Genomic DNA, 23,944 nt, shown 5'->3' with positions numbered 1-23,944 from the left:
CAGTCATTTTCTTCTTGAACTCTGATTGTCATTAGAATGGTGAATTTTATTTCTGACTTTGCCGTCTTATGTCTATGAAGGTCAGTACGCCATATGTATCTAATTAACGCTGAAAAATACCTGAGACGCTATACAGAAACGTTGGTTATATTAGTACATGTACGTCATTACGGAAACTTATTGCTGATGAAAATAAGAACATAGTGAAGATCGATGGTGGAAAGAGACTCTTATTCAACAGGCAAAAGTACTGTTGATTCAATACATCTATTATTTACCGAAAATAAACTGTTGAAATTTCATTCAGTGGTAATCATGTAAGTACTTTCTTAGTTCTAAAAACCAAGTTGCAATGACAAAACGCGGAAAGTTTATACTCAAATATTTCGTAAAATAACCAATTGAGTGCTCAAATATAACATTTCAAACTGAAAAATTGGTTTTCCGTGGGAACGGCATTAAAACAAAGGGCTGAATATTACGTGTACACACACGCTGGAGCAGGTAATCAATTTAAAATATTTGGATAGCGTATAGTCTAAGGTAGTGAAATTCTCTGTAGAGATATGACAAGCAGAAAAATAAGCTAGATCAAAGACCAATGGATGAAACCAAGATAAGCTGAAAGTATCTGAGGTATAAGTAAAGATGATATCTGGTACTAATACAGAAAACTGTTTCTGAAAAAAGGGTGCACAACTGCATGTATCAGTCAGTTTGCAGGATAGGAACAGATGACGAGCACTTGACTGCTTACGGGGCAAGTGGCCTGCATGGTAGAGTAACGTTCCTACCGAATGTATTGGCAAAGTTACACAGTCTTCCATTGCGACACATAAGGGATATTATAGAAGTATTCAAATTCCCGTTTACATAAAAAAAAAGAAGACGAAGAATTTCAATCAACAAAACTGGGTATTTCGGGTCCGACATGAAAGATAAGAAAATGAAAGAATCGTTACGGTCGGAGGAGAATGAGAGTTGCCAAGGAGACTTTAGAAAGAAGAGATGTAAAAAAAAATAGACCCAACAGGGTCTTGTTACCACCTGCACCTTCAGGATGTGATACTCACGAGGGTGTCGTCAGTCAATGTTACATCTCTCCTGATCCCGAGAGTTCTTAGTTCGAGAACTCTAAGGAGAGTCCGTTTCCCCCCTTTCACACTTTTGTGATTTTAATATCGGATAGCTCTCGATGGATCGGAATTATTCTTCCCGTCCTTTTCAGTAACGAGGCTGATACCCTAAAAGTCTCTCAACTTGAGAGCGTGTTTTAATGTCCATGGGTCCCCTAGATGAGACTGGTTTCGATATACTTGTGGCAGGTTCCTCACTTTCATCTATCCTATCCCATCTCCTTTGGACCGAGCGAGTTGGCTAAGCGGTTCAAATCGTGTAGCTGTGAGCTTGCATTCGAAATGGAGTCCTGCATAAACCAATTTATATTCGGTTCGACTTCGACCAGCCGGTAAACATGATGCTGCGGTTCTACTTGGTCCAACATTTCATATATGACCGATCTTGCCCCTGCGAATACCGTGGCTTGAGAAACAACACGTCTTAACAAAGAGAATACAGCTAAATGCGGCGGTTCAATATCGCATAGCTGAAATGGACAAATACGTACAGAAATTACGTCTTTTTTTATACTTAAAATTAGCTGAGCTATTACCAAAATGTCAATTCCTGAGAACGTCTTGACCATTTTGACAGTTATAGGCCTACTGTATGTTATGCTATTTTTCTTTCTGGGGTAAAATTTCCATTTTGTCCTTTTGTGGTACTCGTTTTTAAACGATGATAGATTGTGTCCATAGGCATTTGCAATTCGTACTTCATAACTGTAAGAATATCGCTTAAGATTAAGAGCGGTAATTTTCCATGTTGGTACCAACAACGTAAGGTGAACAGGTACTAACATAGTTGGGGATGTATGGTATCTGGTTATGACAGCGCGGGGAAGTTTAAAGCAGCGGAGATTGTTATTAGTGGAATGCTGTGTAGAAGTGATGCTGACTGGAAGGTGATAGGTAGTTTAAATGAGACTAGGGAGTGGGTATGTGGGATATTGGGATCCTAATAGGTGGGAAGGAGTGTTAAACTGTAGAATTATGTACAGAAGGGAATAGAATTAAGTAAATTAATAAGAGCTGAACCATGGCTAAGAAGTTACAGTAACTTATATTATGGACGCGGTAATTTTCTCACGGAACCGGAGTGTTTATCGTAGAGGCAGGATGGGAACGGCAGGAGGGGGAGTATTCATACTGGTGAAAGAGGAATTAATTTGTAAGCAACGGAAAAGAGTGAAAACCATGAAATTCTGTGCCTAAGGCTTATCTCTAAAGACAATAAACAAATTGATGTTTTTACAGTGTAAAGACCGGGACGATGGCTCTGACGTTGATGCGGAATTATTTCATAAGATAATCAGCTATGTGTGGAACGGCTCAGAATGGAAGGTTATCAGAAGACCAGCGCTCTACCATCCGAGCTACTCAGCCAGGCCCCTGTCATCTTTCAGGCGCGTCTTCCTTTCTTGAGGACCTAATATTCATGCGACTACCTTTATTCTACTTTTTGTCGTTTTCGTACCTTTTTGCCCACTTGGTTTTTACGTTCTTGTGTTTCTATTGTTCATCAAACTGGTCTGTTATCTCATGTTATGTATTGGTCCCTATTTGATCTTGGTTCGTCTTACCTTTTCATCAACAGCTCTACTGATATACTTTAGGGCCGTTCACTCTTCATACGCGACGTTTCTTCCACTCTCTTCTTTCTGCAACAAGTTTCTTAAAACATTCCCTTGGCCGTTTTCTTAAATTTCTTTATATCTCATTCTTTTACTTTTTTTTTCCCCCTTCTTCAAATTCTCTAATTTTAGTCGGCATTTCCTGACCACCAAGTCGTGACTGGAGTCCGCTTCTGCTCCTAGGAAGGTTTGCATAACCAACGTCTGCTTTCTGAATCTCTACTAAACCATTATGAAGTCCATTTGACATATTTCGATCTCTTCAGTTTTGTCCACATATACGATATTTCCTTACGGTTTTTGAACCCAGTGTTAGCAAGGGATAATTTATTAATCAGTGCTGAATTCTGCCAACCGACCATTACATCCACAACCCCCAGATTCTCCTACGATCGATACACTACCGGCTCTTCCTTTTAATATACTTTATGTGCATCAAACCTTCCAGTTCTTCGTGTATTCTTTCTTATTTCTGAGCTGAGCTGGCAGGGATCTAGACATGTACTACTGGTTTCATACCGATCCTGATGATGATAATTATCCAACTGAGCGAGTTAGCTATGCGGTTCGCGCCGCGTAGCTGTCACCTTACATTCAGGAGAAGGTGGGCAGCCCTGAAGATGGATTTCCATGTTTTCCCAGTTTTGCACCAAACAAATGCAGAGGATGTTCTTAATTAAGGCCACTGTCGTTTCCTTTCCAGTCCTGTCTTTGTCGCTATAAAACCTATCTGAGTTAGTGCAACGTAACTAACAGCAAAGTATACACGGAAGGCCTATAACCGCTTGCTATGCTAGTCACAGGAAGTCACTCGTTGCTCTAATCTCTTTATTATTGAATGTACTTCTGCACTCCTCTTGGCTGATTTTGTGTTCATAATTCAGAAGTTTACTGACCAAAAAGTTCTGTTCTTCCTGCCAACGCACTTAGGTCAACTACACCTAATTTTTAATCTATTGTGACGTACCCACTCGGCCCACAGATGTGTGACAAAATTATGACGTGGCAGGTCACCTTAATGTTAATATAAATAAGTAATATCTCATTGTTTCTCCATAAAGAACATCCCATGGGTGCCAGCCTTCAAGCTTATGGCTTGAAAACGATAGTTGGTAATTGATAATAATAATAATAATAATAATAATAATAATAATAATAATAATAATAATAATAATAATAATAATAATAATACGTAATGAGACTCAAAAAACTCCCAGGGGTGGGGTGACGGAACACAAATCATTAAGTACACTAACTTGGAACTTAAGGATCATTAATAGTAATTTCAGAAAATACAAATTAAAACAGCTATTTATTAAGATGAAAAACGTGACGTAACGGCGTAACGAAATCTGAACTTACGGAAGCAAAAGAAAAATTGAATGAAATGAACTCTAAAAACATGAATTGTAACGCGTAGACTTGCAGTAATTTATGCCATTAGCTCACCATTTGTAGACTCTATTATGTTGAAGCTGATGACTGATGGATCTCTCTTACCGGCGGCGTCATATGTTGTTGTGGATTCCAGTCCTACTTCTGCTTTGTGGATATTACACTAGCTGTAATACGACTTTCCTGCCTTTAACATTTCCTGCTGTACTCCTTACATAAAGTCGTAATGAGTCCTAATTTTAAAAGCAAAACCACCATGGGTTTTCATGGAAAGAATACACTTGTATTCTTCCGTATTACGGAACAGTAGCGTAACTAAATTCATAACAGCAGCTCTCCTGCCCTATACCAGTCAAAACCGGTCTCCCGTTGACTTTACCTCTCGTCATTGAGATAACAGGTCCCAATGAGAGTAACTTTTGAGTAGTATACTATTCATATGCGAAGTGAACTAAGTTAAAATCTCCGATGTGCAGACGTAGAATCGTCGTAAGGGTGTCTTCCAAGAGTACGAGTACGAGTGTGAATCCGAATACGAGTAAGAGTAAGAATCTCCTCTCCATCTCTAGCGTCGGGTATATAGCCGTCAAAATCTCCCTCCATCAACCATATCACATGGTCCAGTAACATTCGAGGTCTCATCCCTTCTCCCATGTATTGCTGTGAATCCATCATCTTGCTTCATTACGTCCATTCACATAGGCTGAACTTTCCCGCGAAATCAAAGCGTCAGGTAGCGAACTTCGAAAAGTAGGCGTTCATAATGTTTCAACTGTCTCCTCAGAAGGTGGAGAGGGTAAGGTCTCTCGTAACCTTGATGACGTACATTTCCTGGTAATGGGCTGCTGACTCTGGTCACCTCATTACGGCTATTAGAAAATTTACTGCAAGCTATTTATACGAATGATGTCGAAATACTTTACACAATAAGTTGTTCGTTCAGAATACGTTATAGCCGCGATACAAAGAAATGAAATGATGATGTGAAATGGATGATTGAAACCCTATATATATACGTAATAATTTAAAATGACCTACCAGTGATTAAATATATACATCTTATCAATTAATTATTTACAAAGACAAAGACACCTCCATACAGGCCATGAAGGGCCTTGGAGGAGTGGAAAATAAAGGCTTCCACCATTGTTAACCGCGGCACGTGATGGGGTAGAGTGGTTAGCTCTACGCCCGGCCGCCTTTGCCCCCAGGAATTAACCTGGTACTCATTTTTGGTGTAGGCTGAGTGAACCTCAGGGCCATATGCACCTCCGGAAGTGGAAATTTCGTTTCTTAAATTTTACGACTTCCTGACGGGGATTCGAACCCACGTCCTTCCGGGCGAACCGAGCACGCCTTTACCGCCTCGGCCAGGCAGCCCCTAATTAATTATATAGTTCAATAATTTAATACATGCAGTGATGTCCCAAACATCACACTATTTCCTTCAGGGATGTTCATTTCGAGAGCGGAGATCCTAGCAGAGTCCGACACTGTTTCCACTTATTTGACCTAGGCTTGTCCTTTTCATCTTTATATTCGACCTCCTTATCCAACATACTGTATGTTCTCTACCGACAACGGTATTAGCTTTCAGAGGCAGAAGGAGTAATTTTTACGCCCTGGATGGCCTTTCCCTTTCTCTAGCCGACACCTTCATTCATCGAAGGTACCTTTCCTATTCCTTTTATCCCCTGATCAGATTTATGAAAGGATGGTTATCTTTCTGTACCACTTGAAACATTAATCGCCATCATTTCAATTTTCTTCGAGATTCTTTCTAACCTTACACGCTGTATTTCACAAAATATCCTCTTGATTAGTGTTTCCTCTCACAGACTCTCTGCCCAGTGGTCTGGATGGAGTATTATCGTACGCCTTGAAAATGTATTTATGGGGAAACTGTCATCAGTACGTCACACGTATAGTCTTACAGGGAGAGCTGCATGTCCGCGGGCGATACGACTGCTTTCAGCCATGTAGCAGAATGATGGCAGCTATACCGCTTTTCACGAGAGTTTAATCCTGATGTAAACAAATAGACGGAGCACCTTGGCTTTGCACGTGCACATAGACGTAGTTGATTGGAGAAGCAAACGTCGCACTCACTCGACTGTATGCGAGGTCCAAGAAAAGTAGTACGCCGCATTAATTTTATTTTACTTTAGTTTATTACATTTAGAGCGTTTGAAAGAGTGCGTAATCAAATTAAAATATGGTTATAATGTATACCGGTGTATATATATACATATTTATTTTATAAAATAGTGATTAAACGAGAAATGAAGGCGCAAGGCGTGGTGTAATACAGAAAGTCTTCTCGTAGTGAGGGAAAGTCCCAAGCTGTACAGCGTGGAGATACGGTGTTGCATCTTGCAGGAGCAGTCAGTGTCAGTATTCATAGTGAGAGAAATGGAGCAAGAGGTAGGGCCATCGCGTGTAATGAAGCACAAACGAGGAAAACCGAAGGTGTTCAATAAACTAAGTGAACAGAATCCAGGTTTAGTCGTTTATTCAGAAGTTTAGATCTTCGCACTGTTGTATGCGATGCGCAACCCTGTACGTCCGATCACGAGACGTTGGCGGGGTGGAGAACGGTACTACACGCTCAGCGAATCACAACTCTTTCTTCGGCGGAGGCATGGACATACCATGTTTACATCAGGATTAAACTCTCATGAAAAGACATATACGCCATGTTGGGTAAAATTACAAGATCCCTCCTGCCATTAACCCAACAAGTAGGTCGACATATAACAAAGGTGGTTAACGTGACACGTTTATTTATACCTTAGTGTTAGTAGTCAATGTAAAACAAGAATGAGATGAAAAAGTAGAAGTCTTCGGGATATGGACCAGAGTCACCCATTTCTCAGGTTTTTGCTATGTTGTTAAATTTTCCCCTTTAATTTTACAGAAATTTCTTGGTTCTCTAAGTAACTTCAAGGAAACCTCATTTTATCAATTCCGAAGTCTGATTCACAGCACGTCATATGCAGTGGACTGAAGAAAGGCTCCGTATCTTCAACATCCATTGAGGTTATCACTGCATAAGCTCCTGTGTCGCGTATTATAGGTCCGCCGAGAATTACTACTTCGAAAGACACATGACTCACTACATTTCATTTATAGTCGTCTTAAACTGGGATTAGTGCATGATAGGTCTACGGCACCCAACTCTTCTTAATAAATTACATGCAGCGTACAAACTGCACAATGGAAACATGAACTTACATCCCCATGACAGGAAAGGAGGCTAACTTTATCAGCGAATCGAATACTAATTCACCAGAAAAATGTAAAGTGTGTAAGAAAATTGAACGGGGCCGTGTCGGGGTCACGGCCACAAGTTTTGAAGTAGAACATGTACCGCGTGATGGGTGTTGTCGAAATAAAATAGGCTACCTATAGTTCAGTTCTTATGCGTTTCGACTTGACATTTGAGCGCTGCCTTTTGGCGGAGAATAAGTTTATTAATAAACAACCAATCATAGGCAGGCGATCGCTCTGACAGAGCGCGTCACACTCTAGTTCCGGTTACCAGTGTTGTCGATCTGTTGTTTACTATAACCACGTGCCATTAGTCAGCTGTGTGTTGTATTGTGCTCAGTTCTTTTCGCGGTCTTTGACAGTTCACTCGGTCATTCTTGACAAGGCACCAACAATGGCAGCTAGAAATAATGAGTTGATTGAGTGGTTGAAGGAGCACAATATTTCAGTTCGCGATGACACGAGGAGGAGGGGGGGGGGGGATCTCATGCCTCTTGTGAAACGAAACAAGCCCTTGTAACGAGTTTACGTGGTGGATGAAATAGCCAGGAAGCATTGGCATAAAACTGTTCGCCTTCCACCACACCATTGCCATTTTAACGCCATAGAATTGATTTGGGCCCAACTGAAGGAATATGTAGCTGCGAATATTGCTAATCTTAAGTGAGTTATACATGTTGTTACAAAGAATAATTGATGCTGGACTTATATTCGATTATACACCTTTCCGTTCGTGTCGTGTCTTGAGAATCAGCTGTCTGTACTCGTAACAATTTGGCACCAGTGTCTGACTTACGGTTAGCTGCAAAGTCGAAACTCATAGAAACGGAACTATAGTCGGTGTGGGTTTGTATTTTATTACTTGACTAGCTTCGCTACGGTATTCTACCATGTATACGGATTTCTACGTAAATTACTGTACGCGCAGTGAATATGTATTAAATTGCATGTCTCTTATGGCTATCCGAGAAACAAAACAGGGAGGACGTCATACGTTGTTTCCGATGTAAGGTGGGCATTGGGCAGGCCCACTTGGCAACTGTCATTCACAACAGAGATGGAGAGTTTTCATTATAAATAAAGGCCCCTTTTCCTAATGGCAATCCGAATGATGACGGGTGACGAAAAATAGATTTGTTTTGAAAACCCGAAGCGGAGAAAATCGTAACTGTCACCTGGTGAAGCCGGTCCTTGAACACAAAGGCCAAATCGCTCCGGCAAGACCATGCTTTGTGTCTGGTGGGACCAGAGCGGTATCGTGTACGATATTATGAAGCCCGGGGAAACCGTTCATGCACAACGCTACCGCCAACAAGTGATAAATCACGCATTGCTCGAAAGACGACCGGAATGGGCCAAAAGACATGGCAAAGTGATTTTGTTACACGACAATGCGCCGTCTCACACAGCAAAACCAGTGAAAGACAACTTAAAATCGTTGGATGCGACATCCTTCCGCACCCGCCGTACTCTAACGACCTGGCGCCATCTATCACCTCTTCGCATCAGTGGGGTACGCGCTCGCACAGCAGCATTTCAGCAATTTCGAGGAAGCAGAAAAATGGCTCGACGGATAGTTTGCTGCAAAAGACAAACAGTTTTTCTGGCATGGTATTCATAACTTACCTAAAAGATGGGCGAAGTGTGTAGGAGCCGATGGCCAATATTTTGAATAAACAAAACATGAATTACTCTTTAAAAATACGTGTTTTCTTAACCACAAAACCCAGCAAAAACTTATGCATACACCTGGCAGATGGTAAAACTGCACTCCTTTAAAAACTCAGTGAGCGATTTCTCCGATGGTAGTCTACAGAATGTGTGATATGTCATTACTGCACAGGTACAGAAGGCAGACTACAGTATATTCACGCTATCATGATATTCATGACACTCTTCCGTGTGTAGTAGAACACAGTGTTACTATGTTGGCAGTGTACGACTGTTATTGAGTATTTCTGTCCTATTTTTGCATACAGGGATACATGTTTATGACATCACGGGAAGTACTCTGAACAAATTGTGAAGTAAGCAATATACTAATAAGGGTAATGTTGCCATCATTGGACGACTTAATGACAATCTTTAATAACATACTCAAATATAATGATTTTTTTAAAATAAATCAAGCAAACACAAATATTGGCTTCTACATGTTAACATACCAGGAACAAAAGTTACAAATGTTAGAGATAAATATTTGAAACAAGCATTAGTGCCATCGGTCCAATGAAGGAAACTGGTTTCCTTCGCTTGAGCCAGGCGGTTTCCATGAATGGGCTGCTGAAAGAAAATATTGTCTAACATCTAAATACAATCAGTACATGTTAGTTTCAAAATTATTAAAAGTGGGATGCTAATATTTAGAAAATTACCAATTAGAAATACACATTCAAAGCCGTCGACAGATATCTGATTACGTTAATTAAATCAAAATCAGAACTAATGAAATTAAATATATGAAATCTGAAGCTTGAGAAAGAAAGCATTTCTACACAAACCTTACAACACACAAAGAAAAACATCAATTAAATAAAACATGGCAATTACTGAATAAGATTGAACAAACCAAACTTAAAAAACTAAGAAAATTAGTTCAAAGAAAGAAAACTATCACTTAAATCAAAATTAACACTACCGAGCGCGATAGCTGCAGTCGCTTAAGTGCGGCCAGTATCTAGTATTCGGGAGATAGTAGGTTCGAACCCCACTGTCGGCAGTCCTGAAAATGGTTTTCCGTGGTTTCCCATTTTCACACCAGGCAAATGCTGGGGCTGTACCTTAATTAAGGCCACGGCCGCTTCCTTCCCACTCCTAGCCCTTCCCTGTCCCATCGTCGCCATAAGACCCATCTGTGACGGTGCAACGTAAAACAACTAGCAAAAAAAAACAAAAAAAAATTAACACTCATTATATACGTGAAACAATATTGTAGAAAAGACTGTAACACATCGTAAACTTCAGATACACTCTTGGTAATAGAAAATTTTGACTCCCTTTCTGACACTAACACATTTCACATAAACCCACAGCTTGCATGACGAACACTGGGTCACGTCTTTCAAGTTGTTAGTCCAATAGATGGAACCTGACGCAGCATCTGATGGAAACAAGCGTTTGGACCTAGTTTACTTCTGAGGAACTGAACATGTACTGTAGACTTATTTTTTATGATTTGCGTCTTGTTATTTTCTGTTTTTTCTACCTCTTCCAGTTTCCGTTTGTGGCGACTGCTGATGATAATGGACTTTTGAGTATTTAAACTTTTCCCCGGGAATTTTTTGGCAAAGGAGAGATTTCAGCCAAGAAATCTTGCACCTTTGAAGCTAGATTGTGCCTGTTTTCACTAGGTTTAGATATTCCAAGCTGGCTCATCGACGCAGCCGGCCCAATGATAGCTACCTTACCCTTGATAAAATTCGAAATACGCAAACTTTTGAATTAACCATTACTTGGCTATTAACCATCAATTAAGTAAGCCAAATTAATGGAATTTTTGCCGTTTCTTACCTTTAACAAATTCTAAATATTTCTTATCCACAAATGCAAAAGAAAACACACGAACAAATTATAAAAATAATCAAAATTAAATTATATTAAAAATACAGAAACGTGTAAAGAATCGACTGACCGAGCTCGATAGCTGCAGTCGCTTAAGTGTGGCCAGTATCCAGCATTCGGGATATAGTGGGTTCAAACCCTACTGTCGGCAGTTCTGAAGATAGTTTTCCAATGTTTCCCATTTTCACACCAGGCTGTAGTTTACTAAGGCGACGGTCGCTTCCTTCCCACTCGTAGCACTTTCCTGCCCTATCATCGCCATAAGACCTATCTGTGTCGGTGCAACGTAAAGCAACTTGTAAAAAAAAAATAAGAAAATTTCAGGCTTCGGCCTATATACGATAATAAATAACGTTATTGGTTTTACGTCCTACTAACCATACTTTTATGGATTTCGGAGACACCTATATCAGAATTTGCACGATAACTATTATTCGTTAGAGGATGTTCATAATTTTGATCTACTGCTGTTTACTTACAACAAACCTTAATATAACTGTTTCTTAGAAAAATTATTTCAGAGATCTTGAACTTCAATATTTAATAGGATAACGTCAGTGTGGTTAGCGAACCCTTTCAGCTGCTCCTCACAATATAGCAGAATATATCTACCAAGATGAAGCGACAAACGAGGCTCATAGTCTACGGAGGAAAATCCTTTGACTTTACAATCCTAATTACTTCCAGCAACCTTGTCTCCTGCTGAGTCCCCTCCCCCAGGCATCTCTGCGAGCTTCTAGTTCATTACCACACAACATAAATGCCATCTGTATAGTTGGGGACAAATCATGACGACCTCGCCTCACACCACTACTTTCCAGCGGCAGCTCTGTGTCTATTAGCGACTTACAGGATTTACTACCTCTACTGCAGGCAGAGTTAACAAATCGGCTACTGCACTCTACATGAAGAAAGGGTAAATACTACAGAGAATGAGGAAGAAAGTGGTTTGACAGCCTCTCCAAAACAAACAAGGATCACTTAGAGCTCGTTAACTCAGCAGGGTGCAGGGTGTGATTGACTACTGGCTTCCAGCTCGCTTCCAGGAGCTGAGGTCGTCATGTTTTGTCCCCAACTATACCTGTTCTCGTTTGGAATGCGTCAGTATCTGAAACATTACTAGACGTTTTAACATAGTAGGCAATTTTTAAATATAGGTCAATTAGTTCGAAATTCACTATAAAGCCGCAATATTGGCAGTGTAATAATATCGATTTATCCAAATATTTCCTTCTAAATTTCATTTTTATTCTATTTTCAAAACATTGTAACCACTACAAAAACAAAGAAAAAAGAAAAATTTATATCTTGGATTGTTGAATATAATTATGCATGGGTTAGTAGAGGATTGACTATCTTGTGAAATACAAATGGTGATGGCGAAGTTTTAGTGGATCCTTAATAATGTTTAAGGCGATGTCACTTTGGACAATCCGAGGCTTTTCATATGCTTCCGGGTCAACAGTGGCACAGCACAATTACTTCCAAACAATAGTCCTGTAACATACCAGTTTTCAATGGAACACGGTAATGATCAGAGAGTTGTATCGTAAACAGGGTTCATAGATGGACTTGTTATCCTGGTTGATTTCAAATGCCTGAATTGATCCCTTGGATCTAATACAACCGATTTTCTGGTGCGCCAGTTTACTGCGATAATTTCAGCTCTTCTGAAGGATCAGTTAGAGGACTTCTTCATGGGTTTTCCATCCTAACGTTCTACGGGCTGAGGTTAAAGCACTTCTCGCTTTGTGATTTTTGCATTCACCAGCAATTCACCTGCAGGACATGAGTCCAGCATGTGTCCAAGAGTTTCAATCTCGCCACAGTCTGCAAAACGGTAGCGGGTTGTGGTGGAACATCGACCTGGTATTGCGCGAACCACTGTAATGTTGCATGGCATCTTCAGAGTACTGGTCCAATCGGAACACGAAAACTCCTAGCTATTGCTCACCTATGAATTACTTTGAGGGGCATATGAGTACAGAACAACCCCCTTGGCTCTCAAAATATGCCTTGTCTGGGTCTTAAAGGCATCATCTCCAACTTCCTTCCGTATTCGTCTACCAGTCCAATCAACGGCTTCGGTTAGCAAGTTGTGTAGTTTAGATAGGGATGAAGTCTTTTCTTCTGGAATATCTCTGAGGAAATGCAAAAGAGCGTCACTGACGTGTTGTAAGATGATCTTCTTCTGTGGTGTTCAATCCGAAGTTTGGTTTGTAGCGGCTTTCCATAAACTCAGGTCTGTGGCTAATCTCTTCAAGTCCAAGTAATTATCATAACCCTTGTCGTGAATGATTTGTTTTATATGTAAGATAATATATAATAATATATCAATGTGCTGAATCGAGGCTTCCCATTTAACATCGTTTCTGTGTCTAAATATGATTGCTTGAGAACCAAAACATGGAACTTCTCCTCCCTAAAAGTGTAAGCTATATTCCGGCCTCTAATAGAGACCTATGTCTTTCCCTTCCCTTTTATTAAATGTCAACTTATTAACACACTTTTCCTGATAATTTATTTCTCTCTCTCATTCTCTTGAATGGTTCATTTCTTCTTTGTTGTTAGTCACTTATATAATAATTGTTCCGGAGATATCCGTGGAGCAGAAAGAGGTGAAAGAAGATGTGGGCTTGAATGGGTCAAACTACGATATCAGAAATTTAATTAAATATTTAACAAAGTTTATATTTATCTTTAAATCACAAACTTAACAAATCTTTCACTCAGTGAAATAATGAGGTTACAGGTACAATGACAATTTCAAGAATTGGAAGATCCAAGATTCAGAACTTTAACAATTTTGGGCTTCAAGCCCCTAGTTTACAAATTTACAATTTCATAAATGAGCCCTTTGCTCCCACAAAGTACAGCCTTCCAGGGGCGCACCTCAATATAGCAGTTGAATTTAGAAAACACCGAAAAGAGCTTACATGCTCTCCAACTTTAACAAATTTCTTCCAGCCCGCTTAAGGCAACATTATAAAACCTTACAATCTCTGGCCTCTCTAGGTGCAATTTACACTTAACAAAAGTCAGTACACAGGGGTATCTAGTACCCAACCTACTCGGCCTTTGTAGAAAAAGAATAACAGATTAAATTAATGGCTCGAATACAAAATGAATGGAGGCGTATGCTTGCACTCCTAGATAATGAAGAATAATCCTAACGGGGCTCTCGGCCCAATGATACAGGGGCTAATCCCAGGCTACTGAGGTGTCAGGAAAGAAAAACGGTTACAAAATCGTAGTCACCTCAAACCAAGTTGAAGGGGAACTCGAGAGGGTAACGCACTCTCTATCCCCGATTTACCGTTTTAACAATTTATGAATTTTTACATTAGCCAAAAGAAGGTTTACATTTTAGAAAACAGGTTACAGAGTTAGAAATTAGGACCTTCCCCTCGTGTAAGTCTGCGGAGGTAGCTACAGAAAAATAAGTCTGGTGGACATTACCATGGCTGCTGGTCTGCCTGGCGAAGAATGAGGCGCCCCGCCTCCTGTCTTAACACAAACACACTCAGAAATACGGCGATCAAGAGACAAGGTAGCCAGAGCAGCCGCAGTTTATTTACCCGAAGGGAAGGTTCGAGAGGATTCTGGACTAATCCGGACACACCCTCTCAATTTTATTGCCAGATTCAAACGTTACACCCAGAGAACCAAAAAGAAGCCTGTGATAGGCTGAGAAATAATTACAGAAAATACTTAATGGCCAGATTCAAAACTGGCGGAATGAGAAAGAAGTGTTACAAACTTTGAAATATGTACAAAAAACAAATGAAAGTTAATTTACTAGAGAAAACTCATGAACACAAAATTTATTTTAATAACAACTTCTTTTACCTTGCACCAGAGTGCATGACCCCAGTTTTTGGTAGTTGTATCTATGGAGAAATGTCCAAACTTCTTGAAGTAAACAAACACCAAGCAACTAAATCCAATCAGTTTAGGCAACTTCGCAATAACACAATTACTCAATATTTTAGTAGTGACATCTTCTGATTAAAGTTCCAACTTCATGTAGTAGCAGTATCACATGTTATTGGATACACAGAGTTCATTAAGGCGCTTCTTTTGAATGTGCGGATTTGAGGTTCAACAACAACAACAACAACAACAACAACAACAACAACAACAACAACAACAACAACAACAACAACAACAACAACAACAGCAGCAGCAGCAACAACAACAACCATAATAATAATAATAATAATAATAATAATAATAATAATAATAACTGAGAAATTATGAATGTTCAAGTCAGAAATGGTGCAAACATAGACTCAGATCATTACCTGACAAGAATCAAACTACGGTTGAAACCACAGAGATTCCCAAGAAAGAAGCTACTAATCCCAAACTTCGACCACACTAGGATCCAACCATCTCTCACAGAAGAATTAGAGAGAAAAGGAGCAAAAAATTGGCAACATCTCAAAAGCAAACTGATTACAACATCACAAACACTAATTCCTCTGCAGAAAAGGAAGAGACACCCTTGGTGGAATGTTGAATGTGAACAAGCAATCGAATCTCGACAGAAGGCATACAACAACTGGAACAGCAAAAAGACGGATAATAACTACAAAACATTCCTGGCAGTGGGGAAAGAGACAGCTCGATTGATCAGACAGACCAAAAGGAAATTTGAAAAAGATCAACTACCTGAAATCGAGAAAGACTTTGAAAGAAACAACACATGAAATTTCTATAAGAACTTATAAACTAAGCTTGCACGATAACAACAACAAAGTTTCTGCTTCAAGAAAGAAAACGGATAGTTGTTACTTAACAACCAAGACAACTGCGAGGAAATCGCCATATATTTTAAAGAATTACTGATCTATCCAGAGCCAACACAAATATATTCTCCACAATAATCTGAAAATACTCATCCAAATTCATTACTACCAGATAAAAACGAAATCACAAGACAGATAAAAAGACTTAAAAACAATAAAGCATCGGGTGAAGATGGAATCGTAGCGGAAGTCCTCAAATCAGCAGGCACAAACACCATACAAGAAATCGGAAAAATTATGCAAGACATTTGGAAAACAGAACAAATCCCACAAGACTGGAAAATACATTAATTCACCCGCTACACAAGAAGGGAGACATAACAGATAGGGGTATAAACAACTACAGAGGGATCTTACTAGTATCAGTTGCATACAAAATTATATCCCAGTAACTTCTTTATTGAGCACAACAACAACTAGAACCACAAATCGGAGAATATCAGGCAGGATTCTTACTAGGTAGATCGTATCCAGAGCAAATCTTGAACCTAAAGCTAATCATAAGACATCATAGAATTTAGAGCAAAAATTTAGTCTGCACATTTGTTTATTTCAAAAAAAGCCTATGATCCAGTTGATCGCAAATCACTCCTCCAATTATTGAAAGAACAAGGTTTAGACATGACACCACTTGCAATCATAAAACAGACACTGACAGACACAAAGTCCAAGGTTAAATTCCTGGGGGAAACCTCAGATCTCTTTGAAAACAAAACAAGGAGATGGACTCTCACCTTTACTCTTCAACTGCGTCCTTGAAAAATTGATACGAGAAAGAGGAAAACAGAAATTAGTCCTGAAAATTTACCAGCCAATCACTTTAGGAAAAAGAAAACTACCGAGAGATTGCCTAGCAATTGCGGACGACCTAGCAATATTAACCCGAGACATTTCAACAGCCCAAAATCGGATTGAACTCCAGAAAGAAATTGAGGGGAAAAGCCTGACTTTAGATATCTTTTGAAATGGCAGAATATATGACCTGGAATAAAAATGCACCGAAATTGATGGAGACAAAAGATGGCAAAATTAAACAAGTACCGGTATCATACTTTTAAGTATCTGGGTGAAACAATTCAGGAAAATGGACTCGAAACAAAAACCAATGAAATTAGATGCCAAACGATGGAAACTGCACATCGTCTAACCCAAAATATCTACTGTATAACAAAAATGTATCTCCAAGCACACAAAACTAAGACATTAGAATTCAGTCATTAAACCAGAATGTCTTTATGGATCAGAGATGCTAATTTTGAACAGGAAGAGAGACATTGAAAACATTGAGAAAAAAGGAAGCCAAAATAATTATAACAAAAATTCTAGACCCAAAAATCACCAACGGAGAATACCAACTTAGAGGTAGACAGGAAATCAAACAATACACAAATATTCACAGTGACATTAGAAAACGCATGCTAAGATTCTATGGACATGATAAAAGAATGCATCTAGACAGATTTACCAAAGAAACAGTCGAATTGCATGAAAAGAGGAGTAAAGCTAAAACAGACATAATGGAATGGATTGGCGAAATCAAAACCGATCTGAAATAGATACGAATTACACCAGCAGATGTCCGAAACAGGGTAATTTTCAGATCCAAAATTCACACACGGCAAGTTGACCAAGAGGGAAGACCAAAGAGAAAAACCGGAACGACCTGGTCTGAAGGCGAAAGGCAGCCCACAGTAAAAGAATGAAAGAAATATGGGCACAAAGGAAGGCAAATGCACGCCTACAAGTTCTTTGCGTAGTCTTAATGGGCTTCTTTGCAGATATACATATCCCTATTATATAAAGCCACAAGGCTAACTGACTGACTGACTGTTTGCCCACTTCCAAGTGAGCTGGGAACTTGACATTCGGCAATCTGATAGCTATTAGGTTGCAACCCAAGGAAAAATTCCAAAACGTTGAAATTAGCCCCCCTTCCGCCCAATAAAATATCGGACTGAAATTTCGTGTTAGACCCTTCCAGATGAGCTAGGAACTTGAAATTCGGCAATCTGATAGCTATTATTCTATAACCCATGGAAAAACTCCAAAAAGTTCAAATTTTTCATATTTAGCCCCCCACCGAGTCAAAATATCGGACTCAAATTTCGTTTTACACCCTTCCGCCCAATCAAATTATCGGACTCAAATTTCGTGTTAGACCCTTCCAGCCGGCAATCAATACCTATTAGGCTGTAACCCAAGGAAACGTTCCGGAAAGTTCAAATTTTTCATATTTAGACACCCCCCCGCTCAATCAAATTATCGGACACAAATTTCGTGTTAGACCCTTCCAGCCGGCAATCTGATATCTATTAGCCTGTAACCCAAGGAATAATTCCAAAGAGGTGATTTTTTCATATTTAGCCCTCCCCCCACCGAATCAAAATATCGGACTAAAATTTCGGGTTATACCCTTCCAGATGAGCTAGGAACTTGAAATTCGGCAGTCTGATAGCTATTAGGCTGCAACCCAAGAAACAATTCCAAAAAGTTAAAATTTTTCATATTTAACCCTCTCTCCGCCCAATCAAGATCCTCTGCCCCCTCCCCCCAAGCAATATGGTGGACGCCATAATGCAGTGCCCTACAAAATTAAAATTTGGCAATGCTCTAGCTCCAAGCCTGTAACCGACGTAGAAATTGCAAAAAGTTCAAGTTTTTAATATTTTACTCACTAAAAAACATCGAATTACGAAGCCAAATTTAATGACATTGCAGACTTTCGTTTCGAGCTATCTTGTGGCTGAACGGTAATTACTATCATAAACGGATTGCACTTTCTAATGTTAAAATGAAGTGATCTACAACTTTGGTCCAATGACTTCTTGTCGTATCTCGACCCCTTCTACCTTAAATTGAGCTTCATGTCCCCGGTTTTGGTCAATTTTGTTAAATTTCCATATATTTTTTTACTGATTAGCACACTCATAAAACAGATAGATGCACTAAATTCAGCACGCTCCCTGGCACGACTATTGGCCATATGTAGACCGACTTTCATTATTCTACTGCTTTGAATGTATGGGAAACTGAAGGAATATGTAGAAACACTAACCTAATTTCAGCATAATGTATGTTCCTTAATCAATTTATGGTGAAGACCATGGAGATACGGCAAAACCTCAAATAACCAAAATTGTAGGTCGTTGCATTGTCGTCCAGCGTGCCAAGTTTCAAGACTGTAGCTGTCTGCTAAGTTGGCAAAATCATTTTTCAACTTGTTTAAAGCAGACGAAATTTGACATGGATCGAAACGTTCACCTCTTTCTTTGGTATAAACAGGCAAGATACGAGAAAATGCGTAAGACAGTAATGTAGACGACTAAAGGGGTCGTCTGATGGCGCAATCCGTACTTTGATACGACGTACGTTTTGCCGCAATAAATTTCCAAATCAAAGTCTGCACTATTTAGCGTGCACATTGCCTGGCTCTATATTATATTATATTATATTATATTATATTATATTATATTATATTATATTATATTATATTATATTATATATAAAACCGTTTGGCTCACTGGCTGACATAAATGATTACCCACTTCGGCATTGGCTAGAAACTTGTAATTTGGCAATATGATAGCTATTAGGCTGTATTGTGGAAAAGATCCAAATGTTTTTTTGTTATTTTTACTTCCCTTCCCTTAAACTAAATTGTGAACGATATGTTGCAGTGAGCCAGAAAATTAAAATTTTTCGTAGTTACAACTTTGGCCTGCAACCAACGGAGAAATTCGAAAGAGTTGGATTGTTTAGCGTTTTTTTCTCCAGAAAATATCGAAATCTGGAAGCGATTTTCATTATGGTGCTAACTAACGTTTCGAGAATTTTGGTGGCTAAACTGTAATCGTACCGCCAAATGGACAAGACGTTCGGATCCCATCATGAAGAGATCTACAACTTCGGTCCCGGGAATTTTAGTCGTATCTTGATACCTTATGCCTTGGATAGAGCTGCATTTTTCAGATTTAACGTCATATTTTTACATTTTCCGCACTTAATTTTACTGTTTTACACACTCATAAGACCGATAGAATCATAAAATTTGGCAGGCTCATTGCAACGTTCGTGGGTCACATGTGAGCAAAAAGCATGATTCTAGCACCCTGTAAAAATGGAAAAACGAAAGTAATACGTAAACACTGTACTCCTAATCCAAGGTTCTAAACCAATCTACGGTGAACTCGATGCAGATACGACAAAACACAAAAAACGGACGGAAATATAGAGCGTTTCACCACGATAAACCTACCATGTTTCAAGACTCTAGCTCCCCGTTACGTTAGGAAAGTAATGTCTTATCTTGTGAGAATCGTACGTAATTTTCACCAGGTCGAAACGTTTACTTCTGTCTTTGCAATAAATCGTCAATATACTGTACGAGAAAATATTATATGAGCAAATATGTTCGCGAAAATAAGGTCGTATGGTGCCACAATCCCCTTTTCGTAATGACGTACTGGTTCGTCACAGCCGTTTTCCAAATGAACACGTCCAATGTAGAGGAATTGGGGGTTTGGGGGCCGAGCCCCCAACGAGCGAAAGCGAGTATATATATATATATATATATATATATATATATATATATATATATATATATATAATAACCATCACTTCCTGTCAACTGCTACCGATTTTAAGAGACGTCAGAGTGCTAGAATTTTGTCCCCGAAACGAGGTTCTTTAACATGTCGGTAATAATGGTGTTGCGGGGAAAGTATAAGGAAAGCGACCCCAGGGTAGATGTCCTAGCTGATGGGTTGACTAGTTATAACCTTGATTAGAATATCACTTCGTGACGCGATACACCTGGCAGTGTGAGACAGCGTTATCAACACCTGACAGAGTTTGAAAGAGGCCTCATTGAGGGTCTCCATTTGGCCAGCTGGTCGAATAGTGCAATATCCAGATTTGTGGGGCATTCGGATGTGACAGTGGTCCGGTGTTGGACTACATGGGAACGTGAGGGCAGCCATGGCCTACTTATCATCAATGTTTCGGTCGACCACGTCTGACCACCACAGGGGAAGATCGCCATATTATGCACCAAGCACATCGTAACCCCTTCACATCTGCACCTGCCATCCGAGAACAAGTAGTGAATTCTCTGCAACATTTTGTGTCATCCCACACCATTAGTCGTAGACTAGCAGCTGTCGGACTAGGAAATTACCGGTCCCATGCGTACGCTGCCCTTAAGACCACAAAACAAACGGTTGCGTTCGGAGTGGTGCCGTGACTGCAAGCATGGACTGCTGATGAATGGTATCGCACTGTGTTCAGCGATGAATGATGATGACCAACGTCTGCGAGTTTGGCGACGACCTGGGGAGATCCCATTCTTCTAATGTTTTGGAGAGGATAGTGGTGTTACACCTGACTTCATGGTGTAGGGACACATCAGGTATGACTTCAGGTCACGGCTGGTAGTGATTGAAGGAACTCTTGATGGCACAAAGATACGTCACAGACATTCTACGTCCTCATGTGTTACCTCTCATGCGACAGTATCGTGGTTACATTTTTCAATAGCACAATGCTCGTCCACACAAGGCACGTGTCTCTATGAATTGTCTGCGTGATGTTTGAGTATTCCCATGGCTAGCAAGATCTCCAGATCTGTCCCCGATAGAACATGTGTGGGAACATCTCGGACCTCAACTCTATCCAGGTGCCAGTATCCAGGATATCACGGACCAGTTACAACATATGTGGATCAACTTGCCTCAGGAGAGGATACAACGGTTTATTAATGACACCCTTCTCAATCGAATCAGTGCATGCATCCAGGCCAGAGGGGAGTGCAACGTTATACTGATAAACGGGGTCGTACTGCCAAGTTCTTTGTAAATTTGATTCGATTTTATAATCACTAAAATAACATCACATACCCTCTCAGCACAAGTTGCATTTAGTTTTTTCCTCCCCTTCAGAGTGCTTCAATTTTTTTCAGGCAGTGTACAACCTGTGACAATGAAGTTCGGTGAATGAAGTCAGAACGGTCGATCCGGCAACACTGGCGACACGCAACGCTGCACCTGCGTAGCAGCAGGTTTTGATCACTTGCTCCCAACGTTGTTCAGTTGAGCATCGTGTGTGTGCAGTGCTGTTTGACACAGTGAGTGTTTAGTGCGTTGGTTCTGAACTGCGAACAGGAACATGAACGACCAAAAGATCAATGTACAGTTTTGTTTTAATCTTGGCAAGACACAGAAAGAAACGCATGCGATGCTGGTACGTGTTTATGAAGATCAAGCACTGTCCTTGAAGCGTGTGTACGAGTGGTTCGCCCGTTTTCGAGGAGGCCGGGAAAGTGTTTCTGACAACCCCCGTCAAACAGTCCAGGGCAGAAAAGGGAGGGGGGTGCAACTTGAACATCCTCCATACTCGCCAGATCTCAATCCTCCAGACTTCTCCCTATTCCTACGACTCAAACTCGCTTTGAAAGGAAAGAGATTTGACGATTTCCCTAATATCCAACGAAACGTGACGAGGCTTTGAACACCATCCCAAAGGAAGCCTTCTTGCAAAGTTTCCAGGACATATATCGCCGATCTCAGCAGTGCATAGATATGGGAGTGGACTATTTCGAAGGACATTAAGGTCACTGTAGTGCATTGTTCATCTATGTTGATAGTGCAGGACTATTCACCGAACTTTATTGTCACAGGTTGTATGTTAAAGTATACGTCTTCGATCTCACTGTTGAAAATGTTTTTAGTTCCATATTTTGTGTTTTATCCTTCGATTTTCAATTACTTTTATTATCTACAATTTTTCCACAGTACTAATATTGACGGATATATCTGATAATTCATTAACACACCTGTCTCTAAATTTCACTCTACATTTCACTATTAAAATGATTTACAGATGATGTTCACATTTCTATTTTCCTCAACTTAAATATCAAGTTTCGCAAAATTACGTCCAGGTGTTTTCGTGCGATGGCAAGCATAATGGACTTTTGTTCGGGGGATCAGCGATTCGATTCCCAGCCAAGCCTGTAATTTTAGTCGTGTATCGTTAATTTCGCTGGCTCAGAGGTTAGGTGTTTCTGTTAGTCTTTATATACACTTCTTCATGTATTGTAGATACAACACACCACACTTCCAATTACCATAGAAACACGAAATACTCGAATTCATCCTCCCATATAGGGTTGGCGTCAGGAAGGGCATAAATCAAGGCCAAGTCCACTGTGAAACACAGTTCGTACCCACCTCTCCACTATGGTGTGAGATAAGTTGCGGAAAGTGAATATACTGTAGACATAGGTATAGATAGATTTTAAAATTTAGTTAATTTGAAAAACATCAGATAATTAATATAGTACTTGTAAGTTTAGTACCACAGAAATTAGCTTAACAATTTATCTTACGTCGCACGGACACAGATAGGTCATATAGCGAACATGGTAGACTATAAGAAAGGGGTCGTAATGGGAAGGAAGCGATCTTGGCCTTAATAAAAATACAGCCTGGTGTGGAAATGGGAAACCATGGAAAACCATCTTCAAGGCTGCCAACGTGGGGTTCGAATCCAGCACCTCCCGAATGCAAGGTCACAGCTATATGCGTCAAACCGCGTAGCCAATCGCTCAGCACACAGAAATTAGTTTCATATTATTGTGTTCAAACAATTTGACAAATATAGCCTATAACAGTTCCTTGCGATAGTTAATGATTTGTTGAACAAACTGATTGATGTCGTGTGACCTCCGGAGACGCCTGGTGCAGGTCTTTCTAATTAACGTTCATGGGCGACCTGCGCGGCTGGGTGTGTGATGTCGAACACCACAAAATGTTCCTCTCAAGGCTTAACGTCTCCATCTGACCGGACGAATCAACAACGTCATATGCCCCCACTCTGCAAGCCTGTCAACACTGCGGAGAGGTTTGGAATTAAACCCAGGCTCTTGGCACGCAATCTAGTGATTAGATTTTTTTTTTTTTTTTTTTTTTTGCTACTTGCTTTACGTCGCACCGACACAGATAGGTCTTATGGCGACGATGGGACAGGAAAGGCCTAGGAGTGGGAAGGAAGTGGCCGTGGCCTTAATTAAGGTACAGCCCCAGCATTTGCCTGGTGTGAAAAGAGGAAACCACGGAAAACCATTTTCAGGGCTGCCGACAGTGGGGTTCGAACCTAC

This window comes from Anabrus simplex, chromosome 1 (genome assembly GCF_040414725.1).
Source record: "Anabrus simplex isolate iqAnaSimp1 chromosome 1, ASM4041472v1, whole genome shotgun sequence".
In the NCBI taxonomy this organism is placed as follows: domain Eukaryota; kingdom Metazoa; phylum Arthropoda; class Insecta; order Orthoptera; family Tettigoniidae; genus Anabrus; species Anabrus simplex.
Note: the sequence above shows the minus strand (reverse complement) of the source record.